General features: G+C 42.4%; 1 protein-coding gene across 1 annotated transcript in view; it reads right to left on the minus strand.

Annotated features, from left to right (window-relative positions):
- LOC128477104 (transcription factor COE1-like) overlaps positions 1-22,815 on the minus strand; it is a 57,777-nt gene that overhangs the window by 32,122 nt on the left and 2,840 nt on the right. The gene's annotated exons all lie outside the window — the stretch shown is intronic.

The following is a 22,815-nucleotide window of genomic DNA, read 5'->3' on the forward strand; positions in this document are numbered from 1 at the left end:
CATTCTATATAACATTCTATATAACATTCTATATAGCATTCTATATAACATGCTATATAACATTCCATAACATTCTATATAACATTCTATATAACATTCCATAACATTCTATATCATTCTATATAACATTCCATAACATTCTATATAACATTCCATAACATTCTATATAACATTCTATATAACATTCAATAACATTCTATATAACATTCTATATCCATCTATATCATTCTATATAACATTCCATAACATTCTATATATCATTCTATATAACATTCCATAACATTCCATAACATTCTATATAACATTCTATATAACATTCTATATAACATTCTATATCCATCTATATCATTCTATATAACATTCTATATCCATCTATATCATTCTATATAACATTCCATAACATTCCATAACATGCTATATAACATTCCATAACATTCTAAATAACATTCTATATAACATTCTATATCCATCTATATCATTCTATATAACATTCCATAACATTCCATAACATGCTATATAACATTCCATAACATTCTATATAACATTCTATATAGCATTCTATATAACATTGTATATAACCTTCGCCTCGGGGACGGCCGGACTTTAATACACATTTATTCTCTGAATATACGGACACTCTATGGATGTCACCGTGTTGAACCCCAAGAATAAGCCCTTCATTTCGGGGGGTTGTGTTTCTCCCCGACAGCCAATCGCACGGCTTCTAGAATCTCAGATGATCTTTATAACAAAATATGATGTTTCAAGTTTCTCCCAGTAGATGACCGAACGTTTCTGAGAGATAAATTCCTGTAAGCCTCATTATTACATCATATCCTATTCCAATACTTCATCGTTTCCTGTCCACACAAATTATTATTATTTATTTTTATATAGCGCCCTCATATTCCGTAGCGTTGTATATATTTTCCCCTTCATTTTTGAGAATATAAGATGTGGGACATGTGATCACTCAGCATGCACCCCCGACACCTCTAAGTGGTAGTGGGGACTGGGGAGGGCGGTAAATCACAGGCCAGATGTTTAATGAAACCTTCATCAACGTCTCGTCACCGTCTGACGATCAGACACTTCGCATTCGCCGAATTAACAGGCGGAACCTTTAATTGGACAGCGCCACCTATGGAAATACTCGCAGCATGACACCCCTTTCACCCCAATAACTCACACTGTGCCCGCTTCCTGCCCCCCAGTCCCATCGCTCCCAGCAGTGGAGCAGGCAGTGGGATACGAGACATGGGAGAATATATCCCGATGTAACAGAAGGGCTCTGGATACCCCGGGGCGATTCTATAGACTGCGTTTAGTACATGGGGGTAAACTCACAAAGCCCTGACGTTTCCTGCTGTTTCTATACACATTATCGGGGCTTTTAGGGCCGTAGAACCCTGCGATCCCCTCATACCCAGCAAGCAGCTCCTATACAATCGGGGGAGGGGAGAGGGGCATCAGAAGGGAGGATGGCTCAGGGATTTGGGAGAGGGACTAGCTACACCGAACAGAGACACTTGGGAGGTAGAAAACTGGAATATGAATGTGTCCACAAGACCCCCCTCCCTGTCCACAATGGGCAATAAACACACATTACCCCAAGAATAAACAGTGTATAGCGCCATCATATTCCGTGGCGCTGTACACTGTTATAAGAAATGCTCTTCTTTATTCGGACAGAACTCTGTTTGGCCTTTTTCCGTATTATTTGTGTGAATCCCGATGCAGTTTTTAACATTATTATATTTTTATTGTTGTTATAGTTTTCGTTTCTTGCGCATGTTTTCGGGTCATTTTGCGGTCTCTGCCTCGCTGCTGCACAGGATTGAGACGCGACATTTAGTGAATAAAGCCTCGTAGTTTAGATAAAAACTTCAGAGCACCCAAAAAGTCCCCAATTTCACCCGAATGACCTGAAAGCGGCCGTTTGCGGCCATCGGGGAATAAAGAGAGGTCTCTGAAAGCTGATGAGACGCACTCCACTGGGTCGCTCTATGGCCTATGTGAGCTCTTCTTCCTCACATTAACCCCTTATTGGCCATCGTTTTCTCATACATTATTGTCTCCTGGCTTTATTGAAGCTGTAAGTGGAATTTAACCCTCGGAGTTTCAGGGCCCTCTCCATGCTGTAAAGACAACTCGAGACTCTCTTTTGCCCCGGAAACCTCTCACCCCCCCCTCCCCAGCAAAAGGCAGAATTCCTGTTCTCTTTGGAAATAACATTTTTCTACCATTACAGCTACGCACTGGATCAGGTTTGGGCTTCAAACAGCTAGAGGCAGCCTTCTAGATTGTAAGCTCTTGTGGGCAGGGTTCACAACATAACCTCTATCCTCTTGCCTGTTAAGCAGTGGCCGGCGCACCAGGGAGCCAATCACCTGATAGGACGATATGCCCGGCGACCCCCTGTACTTATATCCTATAAACGGCTCATAGCGATAATCTCACTCCATAACACGAGACCCGCTTCTCACGGCACACACAGTAGGGCGGTTGGCATGCGGTTGGCATGCTGTTGGCATGCGATTGGCGTGCTGTTGGCATGTGGTTGGCATGCGGTTGGCGTGCTGTTGGCATGCTGTTGGCGTGCTGTTGTCATGTGGTTGGCGTGCTGTTGGCATGCTGTTGGCGTGCTGTTATAGGGGATTTCAGTCCTGCCGTGGTCATGCCGAGCAGTGACTGTCAGCTCTCTGTCTGAGAACGTTCTATAGAAAGAAGCCGAATGATTGCGATGATGGAATCGTGAGCTCAGAGCGGCTCCCACGTGCCCCAGCAGCCCGTAAATGTCTCGATGACAGAGTAACGTGAAACCCAAACCGGATTGGGGGGGGCGCTGATATGGAACCAGTGACGAGGAGGTTCAGTTATGGAAACGGCAGAGATAAGAAGAGGTTCCTTATGAAAGACATCTGGATATAAAGCATCGCCGGGTCAGCAACAGAGTCCGGCTCTTGGACAGGATGTCCCTAAGCAGCTGTCCTAGAGGTTCTCAGTTTAGCTCAGGGTGTAGCTCAGGCCGTTGCCCCAGCACTCGCCTTCATGGCCGCGGTCCTCTCTGCTGAGTGCCAGCCTACAACGTCGTATCCAGGACACCCGGCAAGGACACTGCATGAGGTCAAAGCCGATCTCTCCAACTGGCTCACCAGGGAATCTGCTCACCAAATGAGAGAATTGTGGCAGAGGGGCTTTCTCTCCCCCCTCCAACCTGCTGCCACCCTACTCAACCTGGGCCAGAATACTGCACTGGTTGAGTTACTTACTTAACTCATAACTTAACTCATAACATAACTCAAGTAAGCCTATTCAACCAGCAAGCCGTATAGTCATTAAAGGTCAGGTTATTGAGTCCAACAATGACGGCTGTGGGAGTCAGTAAACAGTCTAACAGCCAGCAGTGGAGTTGGTTTTCCAGTTGGCCGCCATATTGAATTTAATAGACCAGGGGCGTCCAACGTGCGGCCCTCCAGCTGCTGCAGGACTACATTTCCCATACTCCTCAGCCTGCCCCTTAGCTGAAAGAGCGTTATGGGAGATGTAGTCCTGCAGCAGCTGGAGGGCCGCACGTTGGACGCCCCTGTAATAGACGGTGGACCCCTGGATTGCATTACATACTTCCAGCAAGCGACTAATTGCAGTGTTTAAGTCATGTTTAAGTCACCCTGTACCTGATTAGGGATCCAGAGCAGCAACAGTGAAAGAGCCAGAGCTTTCTAGATCAATATAACCTGTCTGACCAGTAGTATTGGTTCTGATGGCAGGATTGTGTAAATTGGGGTGGTTTTCGGTTATAACTAATTTGCATATGATCTGCATATTATGTTTTACATATGGTGTGATGCATGCTGGTCGTAATTCACCGCAAGCCTTTTGAAAGGCTCTTGGAGGCCGGTGGTGATTGTTTCCTCAAGTAAGTTAGCTCCTGTTGTGTTGTTTGCAGATGTCTCGTTGTGGCTGAGATGAAGTGAGTAGCTGTGAGAGAGGGGAAGCAGGCAGCCCTGAGGATGTTTTAGGTCTCTGGTCCAGGACCGGGCACTGAGGGTTGGATGAATGTGTGAGGTGAAGCGCACTTCACTCCCGGTGAGCACCTTTTGCCCCTCAGACCCCTCCATGCACTTTTTAGTTGTGTACGCGCCAGTCCCAGCCTATTGGTGTGAGGTGCGTGCTAGAAAAGATAATTGTATTACACCAGCCGGGGCCGGGGCTTCCTAGGGGATCACTTTTGTAAATAGTTTTTGCTTCACACGATTGCAGTGTTTTGCACGGAGCACGTGTGTTAATTTTCACTTTTTTGTATTTGATTTATTAATTCAAACTGTATGACGGCACCGGACACGAGTTTTGACTCACTGAAAAGCCACAGTGGAGCCGAGTCTCCTAAAAAGGTCCATTTTTCTGATGAGGAGGGGAGTCAGGTAGCTCTTCTGAGCGGCCCCCCCTCCTCTGAACGAGTATTCCGGTGGTCCCAACCCTTGCGGGGAAGGACCAAGAAGATCCGGCCCTCCTGCAGGCCTTACGGGCAGGGAGGGAAGGAAAGGGCCGCGTATCCTTCGGGAGTGCGACCCCCCGAAGAAAACGAAGAAGGGGACCTGGTGTCCACTGTGGCCCCACGGCACTTTTTTATTTCCCTCACAGCGAAGCTCTGACCTCGGGGCTTAAAAAAAAAATTGGGGTGCTGCCCTTGTCAGGGGGAGAACGCTCTGCATTATTCTACTTCTGTATACTACAGCGCCGCCGAGGTTCCCGAAGAGCCGAGTGTCCTGCTGTCTGTGACGCTAGTCCTGCCTGACGGCTGAAGTTTCGAGTTCCCGGTGGCCACGGGGAGAAAGAAGGAACGTCTGGCGGGTGAATCGTCACATTAGCCGTAACACGGTTGGCAGCTGAGTCCACAATGAATGGGTCTAAGAAACCGGACCATCAAGATCCAGTCTAACGGCTCCCAAAATCTACATGCCTTCTATGGTCAGCCGGTATCGGTCATAATTGGTCAGCATAAGGACACCCCTACCCCCCCCTACCCCCCACCCCCTGCTTAATTTGGCCCCTCATTATGTGCACTCTCTCTCAAATCCTGGTGCCAGGCGGCAATGTCGGCGCTGGGATATACAGAAGGGCTATGGCTCACCAACCCACCTGAGTTCATGAAACATAAGAAGTGCTTCTATGAGTGCACTCCCAACCTAACACACCGTCCTCCGAGGGCCGACAAAACCTTTTCAGCGCAATAAAAAGGGAAATGGAAAATGTGACATCACACGAGCCTCTGGAAATATTACCTCACAGCATGGCACAAGAAGACTTCCAAGCAGGTGACCTCAGAGACGTCCTAATAACAATTACCATTTCTATACATTTATAAATATACGTTCTTTGCCTGGGAAACGGCCGCTGCAGAGCCCAGCGCCTCCGGCACAAACTTTACATTTATTTCACGTTATATTGGGGTATAAAATCCGAGAATCCCTTTATAGAAGAATCAATATAAATAAATATATATATACCGGTATATACCGTATATATATAATGGAACCAATTATATCGGTCAAAGAAAAACATAAAATATAAATTGTAATATAAGAAAATAAATATAGAAAATGATTATAAAATAATCTCAATGTATTATAAAAAAAAATAGATACAGAAAATGATTATAAAATAATATAATATAAATGCATTATCATATAAAAATTAAATGAAAGTAAAAAAATAAATAAAAATAAAGTGTAATAAATATAATAAATAATAATACTGTGATTATCATCCCAGACTATCATAATGGGGGGGATGGGATCCTAATACATGTTCACGTAATCTATAAAATTAATTTGTAAATGACATTTATTAGGTTTTTTATTATATTTGACAAATGTACAACAAAGATGCCCGTTAACCTATTCATTGCCAGTTATTCCACGCTTTCACGCTCTTGCTGGGGAGGAGAGGGTTAATTTGGATTATTTTTTTGGAAAGTAGTGTATTTAGCTGTGGGGTGAGATTAGCGGTAAAATGATTCTGGAGGCACTTGCCGCCTGAGAGCTCTCGGAGTTAATCAGACGCGCGAGTTCTGGAATATTTGTTTGAATTAAAGCCGTATTGATTACCAACTTCTCTCAGCACAGAATTCCAAACGAGGAAACCCTGAACCTGCCCGGCAGATTATTCCGCCCCACTCGGCCCCCGCCTTGTCTTAGATTCAGGAGCCATATGCCTATCACATGCATGTTTAATCCCCTCACTGTATTACCCTCTACCACTTCTGCTGGGAGGCTGTTCCACTTATCTACCTCCCTCAGTAAAGTAAAACTTCCTTCCATTCCATCTCAGTCTCTGATCCTCTAGTGTTAGATTCTGACCTCCTGTTGTAACTTTTCTCCTCCTTTGAAATAAACTTTCTTTCCCCCTCTCTCTCTTCCCTCCCATCCTCTCTCTTCTCTCCCATCCTCTCTCTCTCTTCTCTCCCATCCCCTCTATCTCTTCTCTCCTATCCCCTCTCTCTCTTCTCTCCCTCCCCTCTCCCTCTCTTCTCTCCCGTCCCCTCTCTCTCTCTTCTCTCACGTCCCCTCTCTCTCTTCTCTCACGTCCCCTCTCTCTCTTCTCTCCCATCCCTTCTCTTTCTTCTCTCCCGTCCCCTCTCTCTCTTCTCTCCCATCTCCTCTCTCTCTTCTCTCCCGTCCCCTCTCTCTCTTCTCTACCGTCCCCTCTCTCTCTTCTCTCACGTCCCCTCTCTCTCTTCTCTCACGTCCCCTCTCTCTCTTCTCTCCCATCCCTTCTCTTTCTTCTCTCCCGTCCCCTCTCTCTCTTCTCTCCCATCTCCTCTCTCTCTTCTCTCCTGTCCCCTCTCTCTCTTCTCTACCGTCCCCTCTCTCTCTTCTCTCCCGTCCCCTCTCTCTCTTCTCTCCCGTCTCCTCTCTCTCTTCTCTCCCATCCCCTCTCTCTCTTCTCTCCCATCCCCTCTCTCTCTTCTCTCCCGTCCCCTCTCTCTTCTCTCCCATCCCCTCTCTCTCTTCTCTCCCATCTCCTCTCTCTCTTCTCTCCCGTCCCCTCTCTCTCTTCTCTCCCGTCCCCTCTCTCTCTTCTCTCCCGTCCCCTCTCTCTCTCTCTCTTCTCTCCCGTCTCCTCTCTCTCTTCTCTCCCCACTCCTCTCTCTCTTCTCTCCCCATCCCCTCTCTCTTCTCTCCCATCTCCTCTCTCCCTTCTCTCCTGTCCCCTCTCTCTCTTCTTTCCCATCCCCTCTCTCTCTTCTCTCCCGTCCCCTCTCTCTCTTCTCTCCCATCCCCTCTCTCTCTTCTCTCCCGTCCCCTCTCTTTCTCTTCTCTCGCACCCCTCTCTCTCTTCTCTCCCATCCCTCTCTCTCTTCTCTCCCATCCCATCTCTTTCTCTTCTCTCCCATCCCCTCTCTCTCTTCTTTCCCATGCCCTCTCTCTCTTCTCTCCCGTCCCCTCTCTCTCTCTTCTCTCCTGTCCCCTCTCTCTCTTCTCTCCCGTCCCCTCTCTCTCTCTCTCTTCTCTCCCGTCTCCTCTCTCTCTTCTCTCCCCACTCCTCTCTCTCTTCTCTCCCCATCCCCTCTCTCTTCTCTCCCATCTCCTCTCTCCCTTCTCTCCTGTCCCCTCTCTCTCTTCTTTCCCATCCCCTCTCTCTCTTCTCTCCCGTCCCCTCTCTCTCTTCTCTCCCATCCCCTCTCTCTCTTCTCTCCCGTCCCCTCTCTCTCTTCTCTCCCATCCCCTCTCTCTCTTCTCTCCCGTCCCCTCTCTTTCTCTTCTCTCGCACCCCTCTCTTTCTTCTCTCCCATCCCTCTCTCTCTTCTCTCCCATCCCATCTCTTTCTCTTCTCTCCCATCCCCTCTCTCTCTTCTTTCCCATGCCCTCTCTCTCTCTCTCTTCTCTCCCGTCTCCTCTCTCTCTTCTCTCCCCACTCCTCTCTCTCTTCTCTCCCCATCCCCTCTCTCTTCTCTCCCATCTCCTCTCTCCCTTCTCTCCTGTCCCCTCTCTCTCTTCTCTCCCATCCCCTCTCTCTCTTCTTTCCCATGCCCTCTCTCTCTTTTCTCCCATCCCCTCTCTCTCTCTTTTCTCCTGTCCCCTCTCTCTCTTCTCTCCCGTCCCCTCTCTTTCTCTTCTCTTGAACAAGGTCTTGTTACCAGTGGGATACCTCAGGGGTCTGTACTTGGACCCGTTCTCTTTAATATTTTATTAGTGATATTGCAGATGGTGTTGATGGAAAGGGATGTTTATTTGCTGACGACACAAAAATGTGCAACAGGGTTGATGTTCCTGGAGGAAGAAGCCGAATGGCAAACGATCTAGGTAAGCTGGAAAATAGTCAGAGCTGTGGCAGTTGGCATTTAATGCGGATAAATGCAAAGTAATGCACCTGGGGCATAAAAACCCAAGGGCAGAGTATAGAATATCTGATACGGTCCTAACCTCAACGTGTGAGGAAAGGGATTTAGGGGTTAATTATTTCTGAGGATTTAAAGGTAGGTAGACAATGCAGTAGAGCAGCAGGTAATGCTAGCAGAATGCTTGGTTGTATAGCGAGAGGTATTAGTAGTAGAGAGAGGGAAGTGCTCATGCCGTTGTACAGAGGACCGCTGAGACCTCACTTGGAGTATTGTGTACAGCACTGGAGACCGGATCTCCAGAAGGATATAGATATGTTGGAGAAAGTGCAGAGAAGGGCTACTAAAATAATTCATGGATTACAGGATAAACCTTACCAGGACTGGTTAAAGGATCTTAACCTATATATATACATTGTGCTCTATACATATATACTGTACTATATATATATATATACTGTGCTCTATACATATATACTGTACTATATATATATATATATATATATATATATATATATATATATATATATATATTTATATACTGTATATATAGCCTGGAAAAAAGACGGGACGGGGGGATATGATAGAAACATTTAAATACTTAAAGGGAATCAACAAAGTAAAGGAAGAGAGTTTATTTAAAAGGAGAAATAAAACCACAACAAGAGGACACAAGCATAAACTAGAGGGGCAAAGGTTTAATGGTAACGTCAGAAAATATTACTTTACGGAAAGGGTAGTGGATGCATGGAATAGCCTCCCGGCAGAGGTGGTAGATGTTAATACAGTAAAGTCATTTAAGCAAGCATGGGATAGGCATAAGGCCAAGCTAGATATAGGATAAGGGCCGGTACTAAAGGAAAGGACTCAGAGGTTGGGCAGACTGGATGGGCCTTCTGGCTCTTATCTGCCGTCACTTTCTATGTTTCTATGTTTCTCTCTCTCTTCTCTCCCATCCCATCTCTTTCTCTTCTCTTACACCCCTCTCTCTTCTCTCGCTCTCTTGTCTCCCATCCTCTCTCTTCTCTCCCATCCCCTCTCTCTCTCTCTTCTCTCCCGTCGCCTCTCTCTCTTCTCAGTGACCGTCCCCCTGTATAATGTATAGATAAATCAGTGACCGGCCCCCTGTATAATGTATAGATAAATCAGTGACCGGTCCCCTGTATAATGTATAGATAAATCAGTGACCGTCCCCCTGTATAATGTATAGATAAATCAGTGACCGGCCCCCTGTATAATGTATAGATAAATCAGTGACCGGCCCCTGTATAATGTATAGATAAATCAGTGACCGCCCCCCTGTATAATGTATAGATAAATCAGTGACCGGCCCCTGTATGATGTATAGATAAATCAGTGACCGGTCCCTGTATAATGTATAGATAAATCAGTGACCGGCCCCTGTATAATGTATAGATAAATCAGTGACCGGCCCCCTGTATAATGTATAGATAAATCAGTGACCGGCCCCTGTATAATGTATAGATAAATCAGTGACCGGCCCCCTGTATAATGTATAGATAAATCAGTGACCGGCCCCTGTATAATGTATAGATAAATCAGTGACCGACCCCCTGTATAATGTATAGATAAATCAGTGACCGGCCCCCTGTATAATGTATAGATAAATCAGTGAGCCGGCCCCCTGTATAATGTATAGATAAATCAGTGACCGGACCCTGTATAATGTATAGATAAATCAGTGACCGGCCCCCTGTATAATGTATAGATAAATCAGTGAGCCGGCCCCCTGTATAATGTATAGATAAATCAGTGACCGGCCCCCTGTATAATGTATACTCTGTGCTGTTTGTGGACAGAGCATGACGAGTGTAACAATGTCCTCCATCGTTATTCCTCCCCGTTCCTCTGAGCGCCGCGCCGTCTCCCATTAATTATTGAAGTAAATGGCTGCGTTTCTAGTAAGTGAGGCAGTTACTGTAAGCAGCGTCCGGGGATCCCGGGGCCCCTCCCCCTAATGCAATTACACATCTCATAGAGGAGGCTGAGTGTAGGCCAGCAGGGGGAACCAATCAGATACAGCGGTGGGGGACCAATCAGATACAGCGGGGGGAACCAATCACATACAGCGGAGGGAACCAATCACATGACCCAGTGTAATTCATGTTACCTATAGGTGAGTATCTAACCTCAATGCTGGAGCCCAAAACCATAAATTGACATCAGATGCACAAAACCCATCGGGGCCAATCAGCCGCTCTAACCTCAATCAGCCTTAAACTCTACACAACGTGCCGTTGGGAACCAGGAGTGATGGGAGTGATAAAGTGCCATTGGAACACAGGAGTGATGGGAGTGATAAAGGGCCATTGAAACCCAGGAGTGATGGGAGTGATAAAGGGCCGTTGGGAACCAGGAGTGATGGGAGTGATAAAGGGCCATTGAAACCCAGGAGTGATGGGAGTGATAAAGGGCCGTTGGGACCCAGGAGTGATGGGAGTGATAAAGAGCCATTGGAGCACAGGAGTGATGGGAGTGATAAAGGGCCATTGGAACCCAGGAGTGATGGGAGTGATAAAGGGCCATTGAAACCCAGGAGTGATGGGAGTGATAAAGGGCCGTTGGGACCCAGGAGTGATGGGAGTGATAAAGGGCCATTGAAACCCAGGAGTGATGGGAGTGATAAAGGGCCGTTGGGACCCAGGAGTGATGGGAGTGATAAAGGGCCATTGGAACCCAGGAATGATGGGAGTGATAAAGGGCCGTTGGGACCCAGGAGTGATGGGAGTGATAAAGGGCCGTTGGAACACAGGAGTGCTGGGAGTGATAAAGGGCCGTTGGGGCCCAGGAGTGATGGGAGTGATAAAGGGTCATTGGAACACAGGAGTGATGGGAGTGATAAAGGGCCATTGGAACCCAGGAGTGATGGGAGTGATAAAGGGCCATTGGAACACAGGAGTTAAAAAACAAGTCATTTACAGCATTAACCCCGTCTGCGCTGGATTTCGGATCTATTTCCTGTTATGTTCATGGACAGAATGATTGCGGTTTCTCGTTTGTCCCGCGCTGTGAGGAAAGCGGGGGGGGGGGGATCAGCCGCTGCAGAATGCGTATATACAGCAGTTTAGAAACATTAGATTGTCAGCTCATATGGCCTGGGCATGCGTTTTATACGTGTCTACCCACAAAGGGGTGAGAGCTCCTAACCCTTTGGGTGCCGGAGGGTAGAAATCCAGCGACGGGGATGGGAGGGTGAAAAGTGTGGCTCCTACGCATGACATACAGAAGCTGGCACTCTGTTACATCATAATAATAATAACACGGGCAGCCCAGTGGCTCGAATTACGATCGCCATGGAAACCGGTGAAGATATTCTGAATGGACTCACCTGTGTTCAAACAGGGATCCCAGCTGCGATAAAGCAGGGAGAAAAGCACCAATCAGGACGCTCAGATATCAATAAATCAGAAGAGAATATAAAGGGGTCGGCTCCGGACTGTGTGACCCTGAGAATCTGCCCCTTCACCCCGAGACTGGGGTAAAACCCAGAGAATCTGCCCCTTCACTCCGAGACTGGGGTAAAAGCCCTGAGACTCTGCCCCTTCACCCCGAGACTGGGGTAAAAACCCTGAGAATCTGCCCCTTCACCCCGAGACTGGGGTAAAGAACCTGAGAATCTGCCCTTTCACCCCGATACTGGGGTAAAAACCCTGAGAATCTGCCCTTTCACCCCGATACTGGGGTAAAACCCCTTTAATCATAGCTCCAAACTGTGCTGTTTTAAGTGGACCAGTCCTGATTTTTAAGCACTGTCCGGCGGGGCCGCGCTGCTCTCCCGTTTTCACATGCGCAGGTTGGGAGATCCCACGGCTTGCCCACCCGTTTGCACAGAAGGACTGGCCAAACCATACAGGGACACTTTGGAGGTATGATTACAGAAGAGACGCTCAGGATGAGTCACGGAGAATCCAAATTATAGGGAAACGGTAAATCTAAAGCGAGACGAGCGGAGGGCGGGAGGCCTGGGCTCAGGTGTGGCCCCCAGGGGTCCCAGGGCAGCGCCCTCCGGGGCCCTCGTCTATTCCGTGTTTTTTCTGCTAATTGCTTCTCTCTAATTAATCAGAAGCTGTTACGGGGCCCCTGGGAGCAGAGACGCTGTTACGGGGCCCCTGGGAGCAGAGATGCTGTTACGGGGCCCCTGGGAGCAGAGACGCTGTTACGGGGCCCCTGGGAGCAGACATGGTAGCAGAGACCTTGTTATTGTGAAAAACAGGTGTACTCCAAGCTTAAAATAATACCCCGGCCCCTCCCTGCCATCACTCCCACAACACCCGGCCAGCTGGCCATTTAACCCTTCCCTGGCCAGACACCACAAATCCATTCCTATTGCAGCTGCTGAGCATGACACCCTATCCGGGGGGGGGGGGGCGGTGTTAGTATTAGTACTACTTATAATAATAATAATAATAATATTTTATATTATACTACAATTAATTGGTGGTATTATTATCAGTATTATTATTAGTAGTATTATTATCTGTGTTAGTAGTATTATTATTATTATCAGTATTATAAGTATTAGTATTATTATCAGTATTATCATAATTATTATCAGTATTATTAGTAGTATTATTATCAGTTATTAGTGGTATTATTATCAGTATTATTAGTAGTATTATTATCAGAATTATTATCAGTATTATTATCAGAATTATTATCAGAATTATTATCAGTATTATTATCAGAATTATTATCAGTATTATCAGTATTATTATCAGAATTATTATCAGTATTATTAGTAGTATTATTAGTAGTAGTATTATTATCAGAATTATTAGTAGTATTATTAGTATTAGTATTATTATCAGTATTATCAGAATTATTATCAGTATTATTAGTAGTATTATTAGTAGTAGTATTATTATCAGTATTATTAGTAGTATTATTGTCAGTATTATTATGAGTAGTATTATAATCATTATTATCAGCATTACTTTATAATATTATACTACTCCTCACCTGTAGTTTCTGTAAGTTGAATTCTTATGTTATATACAATAATAATAATAATAATAATAACAATACAATGAATAACATTAATAGTAATAGTGCTAATAATAATAGTGAAATAATAATAATAGTAATAATAATAGTAATAGTGATAATAATAATAGTGAAATAGTGATAGTAATAATAGTAATAGTGATAATAGTGATAATAGTAGTAATAATAATAGTGAAATAGTAATAGTGATAGTAATAATAATAGTAATAGCGATAATAGTAATAATAATAATAGTGAAATAATAATAGTAATAGTGATAGTTATAATAATAATGAAATAATAATAGTAATAGTGCTAATAATAGTGAAATAGTGATAGTAATAATAATAATAGTGAAATAATAGCAGTAGTGATAATAATATAGTAATAATAGTTATAGTAATAATCATAATATTAGTAATAGTGATAGTTATAATAATAATGAAATAATAATAATAGCAATAGTGATAATAGTGAAATAGTAATAGTGATAATAGTAATAATAATAATAGTGAAATAATAGTAATACTGATAATAATAATATAATAGTAATAATAGTAATAGTGATAGTAATAGTGATAGTAATAATAATAGTAATAGTGATAATAATAGTAATAGTGATAATAGTAATAATAGTAATAGTGATAATAATAGTAATAATAGTAATAGTGATAATCGTAATAATAGTGATAGTAATAATAATATTGAAATAGTAATAGTGATAATAGTAATAATAATAATAGTGAAATAATAGTAATAGTGATAATAGTAATAATAATAGTGAAATAATAGTAATAGTTATAATAATAATGAAATAATAATAGCAATAGTGATGATAATAGTGAAATAGTAATAGCAATAGTGATAATAGTAATAATAATAGTAATAGTGATAATAGTAATAATAATAGTGAAATAATAGTAATACTGATAATAATAATATAGTAATAGTAATAATAGTAATAGTAATAGTGATAATAATAGTAATAATAGTAATAGTGATAATAGTAATAATAGTGATAGTAATAATAATAGTGAAATAGTAATAGTGATAATAGTAATAATAATAGTAATAGTGATAATAGTAATAATAATAGTGAAATAATAGTAATACTGATAATAATAATATAGTAATAGTAATAATAGTAATAGTAATAGTGATAATAGTAATAATAGTAATAGTGATAATAGTAATAATAGTGATAGTAATAATAATAGTGAAATAATAGTAATAGTGATAATAATAGTAATAATAGTAATAATAATAATAATAATAATAGTGATTTGGTTGGCCGCTCCCAGTCACTTTGTGGAGGGAATCAGCAGAGTTTTTAACCCCTCGCTGACCGGAGGGAACCCCTGTGCACGGTGAAATGGGGCACGTGGGACTCTCTTAAAGGGGCAGTCACGCCGTGATGTCATGACGGCCGCTGCATTCACTCCCATGACTCTCAGACGCGCATTTCCAGTTGAAGAGGAGTTACAGATCAGCCGCAAACTGGTCTCTAAATACCACACACAAGAGAATTTGGGGTTAAGGTGGCAGAACGGGGCAGGTAACGTGGCCACTACCCCTACCCCGCTGGCACCACCACAGCGTGCCCACCAACCCCAGCCACTGGCCGATGTACGAGCCCCACATGTTCTGCGCTTCGGGGCAGATGAGGGGAGGTCGGGGCAGATGAGGGGAGGCAGATGAGGAGAGGTCGGGGCAGGTGAGGGAAGGTCGAGGCAGATGAGGGGAGTTCGGGGCAGATGAGGGGAGGTCGGGGCAGATGAGGGGAGGTCGAGGCAGATGAGGAGAGGTCGGGGCAGATGAGGGGAGGTCGGGGCAGGTGAGGGGAGGTCGGGGCAGGTGAGGGAAGGTCGGGGCAGGTGAGGGAAGGTCGGGGCAGATGAAGGGAGGTCGGGGCAGGTGAGGGGAGGTCGGGGCAGGTGAGGGAAGGTCGGGGCAGATGAAGGGAGGTCGGGGCAGGTGAGGGGAGTTCGGGGCAGATGAGGGGAGGTCGGGGCAGGTGAGGGAAGGTTGGGGCAGGTGAGGGAAGGTTGGGGCAGGTGAGGAGAGGTCGGGGCAGGTGAGGAGAGGTTGGGGCAGGTGAGGAGAGATCGGGGCAGGTGAGGAGAGATCGGGGCAGGTGAGGGAAGGTCGGGGCAGGTGAGGGAAGGTCGGGGCAGATGAGGGGAGGTCGGGGCAGATGAGGGGAGGTCGGGGCAGGTGAGGGAAGGTCGGGGCAGATGAGGGAAGGTCGGGGCAGATGAGGGGAGGTCGGGGCAGGTGAGGGAAGGTCGGGGCAGGTGAGGGGAGGTTGGGGCAGGTGAGGAGAGGTCGGGGCAGATGAGGGGAGGTCGGGGCAGAATCTTGTCATTTTTGCCGTTTGATAAACCCTGGGCTGCCGGTCCTGCTGGGGTTTTCGTCACTTAAGCTTCCCCTTACGAAAAAATTACTGCAGTTTTTTCTGAAGTAATACTGCAGTTTTTTGGACATGAAAAAACTGCAATACTGCACTTTTACTGCACATTTACGGCAGTTTTACTGCAGTTATTTTTGTACGGAAGAACAAATGCAATAAAGCTGCAGTACATTGAATTACAACTGTAGGTTTGCAATATAAAAAAAAAGTGCGGTAAATGTGCAGTAAAAGTGCAGTAAATGTGCAGTATTACAGTATTTTCATGTCCAAAAAACTGCACTAATTTTTCGTAAGGGTCTGCTGAGACAGTCCTGATAAAATCAGCACTATTGGCAGCTATGCAATATCAAGACATCATCCACATCACTGACTATGCATCAGTTTTCAATAAACCAAAATACTTCCCAAGTGTCCCTATTTAAGCTCACCAGTCCTGTTAATGCCCCAGATCCCTGATGCTTTTCTAGGAGGTCAGAGTGTTTGGGGGTATGAGGGGATCGCAGGGGCCGATAATGTGTATAGAAACAGAAAATTATTATTCTAATAAATACCCCCCTCAGTCACACAAATACCCCGCACCAGGCTATAGGACCTGTGCATGCGCAGTGTGGGGTCTCGGTAGCTCTCTGCACTTCATTGGGTATAAATAACCCAGAAAATGAAATGTTTGGGGATCTGACACTCACTCCCATCACCCTCAGCCACCATTTGGGGTTATCTATGCATTATACAGGGGGCCGGTCACTGATTTATCTATACATTATACAGGGGGCCGGGTCACTGATTTATCTATACATTATACAGGGGGCCGGTCACTGATTTATCTATACATTATACAGGGGGCCGGTCACTGATTTATCTATACATTATACAGGGGCCGGTCACTGATTTATCTATACATTATAAAGGGGGCCGGCTCGCTGATTTATCTATACATTATACAGGGGCCGGCTCACTGATTTATCTATACATCATACAGGGGGCCGGCTCGCTGATTTAACTATACATTATACAGGGGGCCGGTCACTGATTTATCTATACATTATACAGGGGGCCGGTCACTGATTTATCTATACATTATACAGGGGGCCGGTCACTGATTTATCTATACATTATACAGGGGCCGGTCACTGATTTATCTATACATTATACGGGGGGCGGTCACTGATTTATCTATACATTATACAGGGGCCGGTCACTGATTTATCTATACATTATACAGGGGGCCGGTCACTGATTTATCTATACATTATACAGGGGGCCGGTCACTGATTTATCTATACATTATACAGGGGGACGGTTACTGATTTATCTATACATTATACAGGGGGCCGGTCACTGATTTATCTATACATTATACAGGGGGCCGGTCACTGATTTATCTATACATTATACAGGGGCCGGTCACTGATTTATCTATACATTATACAGGGGCCGGTCACTGATTTATCTATACATTATACAGGGGGCCGGTCACTGATTTATCTATACATTATACAGGGGGCCGGGTCACTGATTTATCTATACATTATACAGGAGGCCGGTCACTGATTTATCTATACATTATACAGGGGGTCGGTCACTGATTTATCTATACATTATACAGGGGGTCGGTCACTGATTTATCTATACATTATACAGGAGGCCGGTCACTGATTTATCTATACATTATACAGGGGGGCCGGTCACTGATTTATCTATACATTATACAGGGGGCCGGTCACTGATTTATCTATACATTATACAGGGGCCGGCTCGCTGATTTATCTATACATTATACAGGGGCCGGTCACTGATTTATCTATACATTATACAGGGGGCCAGTCACTGATTTATCTATACATTTTACAGGGGGGCCGGTCACTGATTTATCTATACATTATACAGGGGGCCGGTCTCTGATTTATCTATACATTATACAGGGGCCGGCTCACTGATTTATCTATACATTATACAGGGGGCCGGTCACTGATTTATCTATACATTATACAGGGGGCCGGTCACTGATTTATCTATACATTATACAGGGGCCGGTCACTGATTTATCTATACATTATACAGGGCAATAGCCAATCCGCCAACCCTGCTACTTCTGCCTTGTCTCCCCTGGTTTGCTTTCAGATCTGGTCAGTTCTCACGGGAATCCATTCCACGCATCCACCACTCTTTCTCTTCACTCACACAGTGACAGTCGCTTTATTAACCCTTTACCGATATCTCTATTCATCCAGAAGGCAAAACCCCCCCGAACTCTCCCGAATACAGTCCCTCCCCCCTACAGACGCCCCTTCTCTGTATGCACGCCGGACCCTCACCCTAAAAATACGCCCCGCAAGCCTTTAGGGCTCATTCCACTAAACAGTGCGCAGTAGATGGGTGTCAGATGGGAGATAATGTGAGCTGCGCGTTTACTGTGCATAGTGAGGGGCCGATCCCCGGTGTCCAGCCTGATGTATAGATAAACAGGTCACCATTTAGCAAATTAACCCCTTTATGACATAATTGTATTAATTGAACAAAAATAACTTTATAGTCACCGTCACAAATATCATCCCTGTGTACAGCGCTGCAGCTTCTGCTGGTGCTATATAAATAACCATTTTTAAACCAAGTCTGGGGGCAAAAAAAGGGGATTTTATGGCGAATGCTTGGCCAAAAAATTCTGTATATAAATAAAAAGTTAAATATTTAAAAAAATAAATTAATTAATAAATATGTACCGGTAATTTAAACCAGAATTTGGCCCAAAAATTCAATAAATGAATACAAAATTTAATAAAACTTGTTTACAAAATAAAATAAATAAATATGTAATTTAAACCAGAATTTGGCAAATGTTTGGAAAAAAAATGAAATTAAAAAAATGTAAATAAAATTTAAAAAAATAAAAATGTAAAAAAAATTAATTTAAACCAGAATTTGGCAAATGCTTGGCCCAAAAATTCAATAAATTAATACAAAATTAAATAAAACTTGTTTTCAAAATAAAATAAATAAATATGTAATTTAAACCAGAATTTGGCAAATGTTTGACAAAAAAAAATGAAATGAAAAAAATGTAAATAAAATTAAAAAAAATTAAAAAAAATTTAATTTAAACCAGAATTTGGAAAATGCTTGGCAAAAAAATAAAAAAAAATAAAAAAATTACATTTTTTTTCTTTTTTTAAATAAATAAGTAAATAAATATGTCATTTAAACCAGAACTGCTTGGCAAAATAATTAAATAAATAGAGTAAAAAAAAAATGTCAAAAAATTTTGGTTTGCCGGCCGCTCTTTCATTTCCGATTTCTCGTTAGATTTTAGGTTGGAACAAGTGGTTTTGGTTTTGTAGGCGTGATAATTGCGTAAGAGCCGAGTACATGGCATCAGGTTCAGAGCACTCGGCGGACACTTTAACCCCGTGAATGCCTACAGCTGCTGTATTTATGGAACATTAAAAAAAACATTAAAAAGGCAAATATTCCCTGCGTGTTTATTAAATATTTTTTATTCAGAAATCGTACAGAAAAATCCCCAGAATCCTCCAGAATAATAACAAAAAAATAATTTATACGACTTCATAACCTAAAAATATAATAAAAAATAAACAAAATAAAAAATAATATTCCTAAAAAATTTATTTTCAAAAACAATGCGATTCTATAGGTGATGGAGAATTTTATTCTTTTTTAAGATTAAGGGGAATTATTTAAAAAAATGTTTGAAAGTTATAATTTTTATCATTTTTTTAACCTATAAAAGCAAACAGCGCTGCAGAGTATGACGGCGATATATAAATAACTCCGCAGCGCTGTACAATGTGTGTTATTATTATTATTTATATATCGCCGTCATACTCCACAGCGCTGTACAATGTGTGTTATTATTATTATTTATATATCGCCGTCATACTCCGCAGCGCTGTACAATGTGTGTTATTATTATTTATATATCGCCATCATACTCCGCAGCGCTGTACAATGTGTGTTATTATTATTTATATATCGCCGTCATACTCCGCAGCGCTGTACAATGTGTGTTATTATTATTTATATATCGCCGTCATACTCCGCAGCACTGTACAATGTGTTATTATTATTTATATATCGCCGTCATACTCCGCAGCGCTGTACAATGTGTTATTATTATTATTTATATATCACTGTCATACTCCGCAGCGCTGTACAATGTGTGTTATTATTATTTATATATCGCCGTCATACTCCACAGCGCTGTACAATGTGTGTTATTATTATTATTTATATATCGCCGTCATACTCCGCAGCGCTGTACAATGTGTGTTATTATTATTTATATATCGCTGTCATACTCCGCAGCGCTGTACAATGTGTGTTATTATTATTTATATATCGCCGTCATACTCCACAGCGCTGTACAATGTGTTATTATTATTATTTATATATCGCCGTCATACTCCACAGCGCTGTACAATGTGTGTTATTATTATTATTTATATATCGCCGTCATACTCCGCAGCGCTGTACAATGTGTGTTATTATTATTTATATATCGCCGTCATACTCCGCAGCGCTGTACAATGTGTGTTATTATTATTTATATATCGCCGTCATACTCCGCAGCGCTGTACAATGTGTTATTATTATTTATATATCGCCATCATACTCCGCAGCGCTGTACAATGTGTTATTATTATTTATATATCGCCGTCATACTCCGCAGCGCTGTACAATGTGTTATTATTATTTATATATCGCCATCATACTCCGCAGCGCTGTACAATGTGTGTTATTATTATTTATATATCGCCATCATACTCCGCAGCGCTGTACAATGTGTGTTATTATTATTATTTATATATCGCCGTCATACTCCGCAGCGCTGTACAATGTGTTATTGTTTATATATCGCCGTCATACTCCGCAGCGCTGTACAATGTGTGTTATTATTATTTATATATCGCCGTCATACTCCGCAGCGCTGTACAATGTGTGTTATTATTATTTATATATCCCCGTCATACTCCGCAGCGCTGTACAATGTGTGTTATTATTATTATTTATATATCTCTGTCATACTCCGCAGCGCTGTACAATGTGTGTTATTATTATTATTTATATATCGCCATCATACTCCGCAGCGCTGTACAATGTGTTATTATTTATATATCGCCGTCATACTCCGCAGCGCTGTACAATGTGTTATTATTATTTATATATCGCCGTCATACTCCGCAGCGCTGTACAATGTGTTATTATTATTATTTATATATCACCGTCATACTCCGCAGCGCTGTACAATGTGTGTTATTATTATTTATATATCGCAGTCATACTCCGCAGCGCTGTACAATGTGTTATTATTATTATTTATATATCGCCGTCATACTCCGCAGCGCTGTACAATGTGTTATTATTATTATTTATATATCACCGTCATACTCCGCAGCGCTGTACAATGTGTGTTATTATTATTATTTATATATCGCCGTCATACTCCGCAGCGCTGTACAATGTGTTATTATTATTATTTATATATCACCGTCATACTCCGCAGCGCTGTACAATGTGTGTTATTATTATTTATATATCGCCGTCATACTCCGCAGCGCTGTACAATGTGTTATTATTATTATTTATATATCGCCGTCATACTCCGCAGCGCTGTACAATGTGTGTTATTATTATTATTTATATATCGCCGTCATACTCCGCAGCGCTGTACAATGTGTTATTATTATTATTTATATATCACCGTCATACTCCGCAGCGCTGTACAATGTGTGTTATTATTATTTATATATCGCCGTCATACTCCGCAGTGCTGTACAATGTGTTATTATTTATATATCGCCGCCATACTCCGCAGCGCTGTACAATGTGTTATTATTATTATTTATATATCGCCGTCATACTCCGCAGCGCTGTACAATGTGTTATTATTATTTATATATCGCCGTCATACTCCGCAGCGCTGTACAATGTGTTATTATTATTATTTATATATCACCCTCATACTCCGCAGCGCTGTACAATGTGTTATTATTATTATTTATATATCGCCGTCATACTCCGCAGCGCTGTACAATGTGTTATTATTATTTATATATCGCCGTCATACTCCGCAGCGCTGTACAAAGTGTTATTATTATTATTTATATATCGCCGTCATACTCCGCAGCGCTGTACAATGTGTTATTATTATTTATATATCGCCGTCATACTCCGCAGCGCTGTACAATGTGTGTTATTATTATTATTTATATATCGCCGTCATACTCCGCAGCGCTGTACAATGTGTTATTATTATTTATATATCGCCGTCATACTCCGCAGCGCTGTACAATGTGTTATTATTATTTATATATCGCCATCATACTCCGCAGCGCTGTACAATGTGTATTATTATTATTTATATATCACCGTCATACTCCGCAGCGCTGTACAATGTGTGTTATTATTATTTATATATCACCGTCATACTCTGCAGCGCTGTACAATGTGTGTTATTATTATTATTTATATATCGCCGTCATACTCCGCAGCGCTGTACAATGTGTGTTATTATTATTATTTATATATCGCCGTCATACTCCGCAGCGCTGTACAATGTGTTATTATTATTTATATATCGCCGTCATACTCCGCAGCGCTGTACAATGTTATTATTATTTATATATCGCCGTCATACTCCGCAGCGCTGTACAATGTGTGTTATTATTTATATATCACCGTCATACTCTGCAGCGCTGTACAATGTGTTATTATTATTATTTATATACCGCCGTCATACTCCGCAGCGCTGTACAATGTGTGTTATTATTATTTATATATCGCCGTCATACTCCGCAGCGCTGTACAATGTGTTATTATTATTATTTATATATCGCCGTCATACTCCGCAGCGCTGTACAATGTGTTATTATTATTTATATATCACCGTCATACTCCGCAGCGCTGTACAATGTGTGTTATTATTATTATTTATATATCGCCGTCATACTCCGCAGCGCTGTACAATGTGTGTTATTATTATTATTTATATATCGCCGTCATACTCCGCAGCGCTGTACAATGTGTGTTATTATTATTTATA

The sequence above is a fragment of the Spea bombifrons genome, chromosome 1 (assembly GCF_027358695.1).
Source record: "Spea bombifrons isolate aSpeBom1 chromosome 1, aSpeBom1.2.pri, whole genome shotgun sequence".
In the NCBI taxonomy this organism is placed as follows: domain Eukaryota; kingdom Metazoa; phylum Chordata; class Amphibia; order Anura; family Pelobatidae; genus Spea; species Spea bombifrons.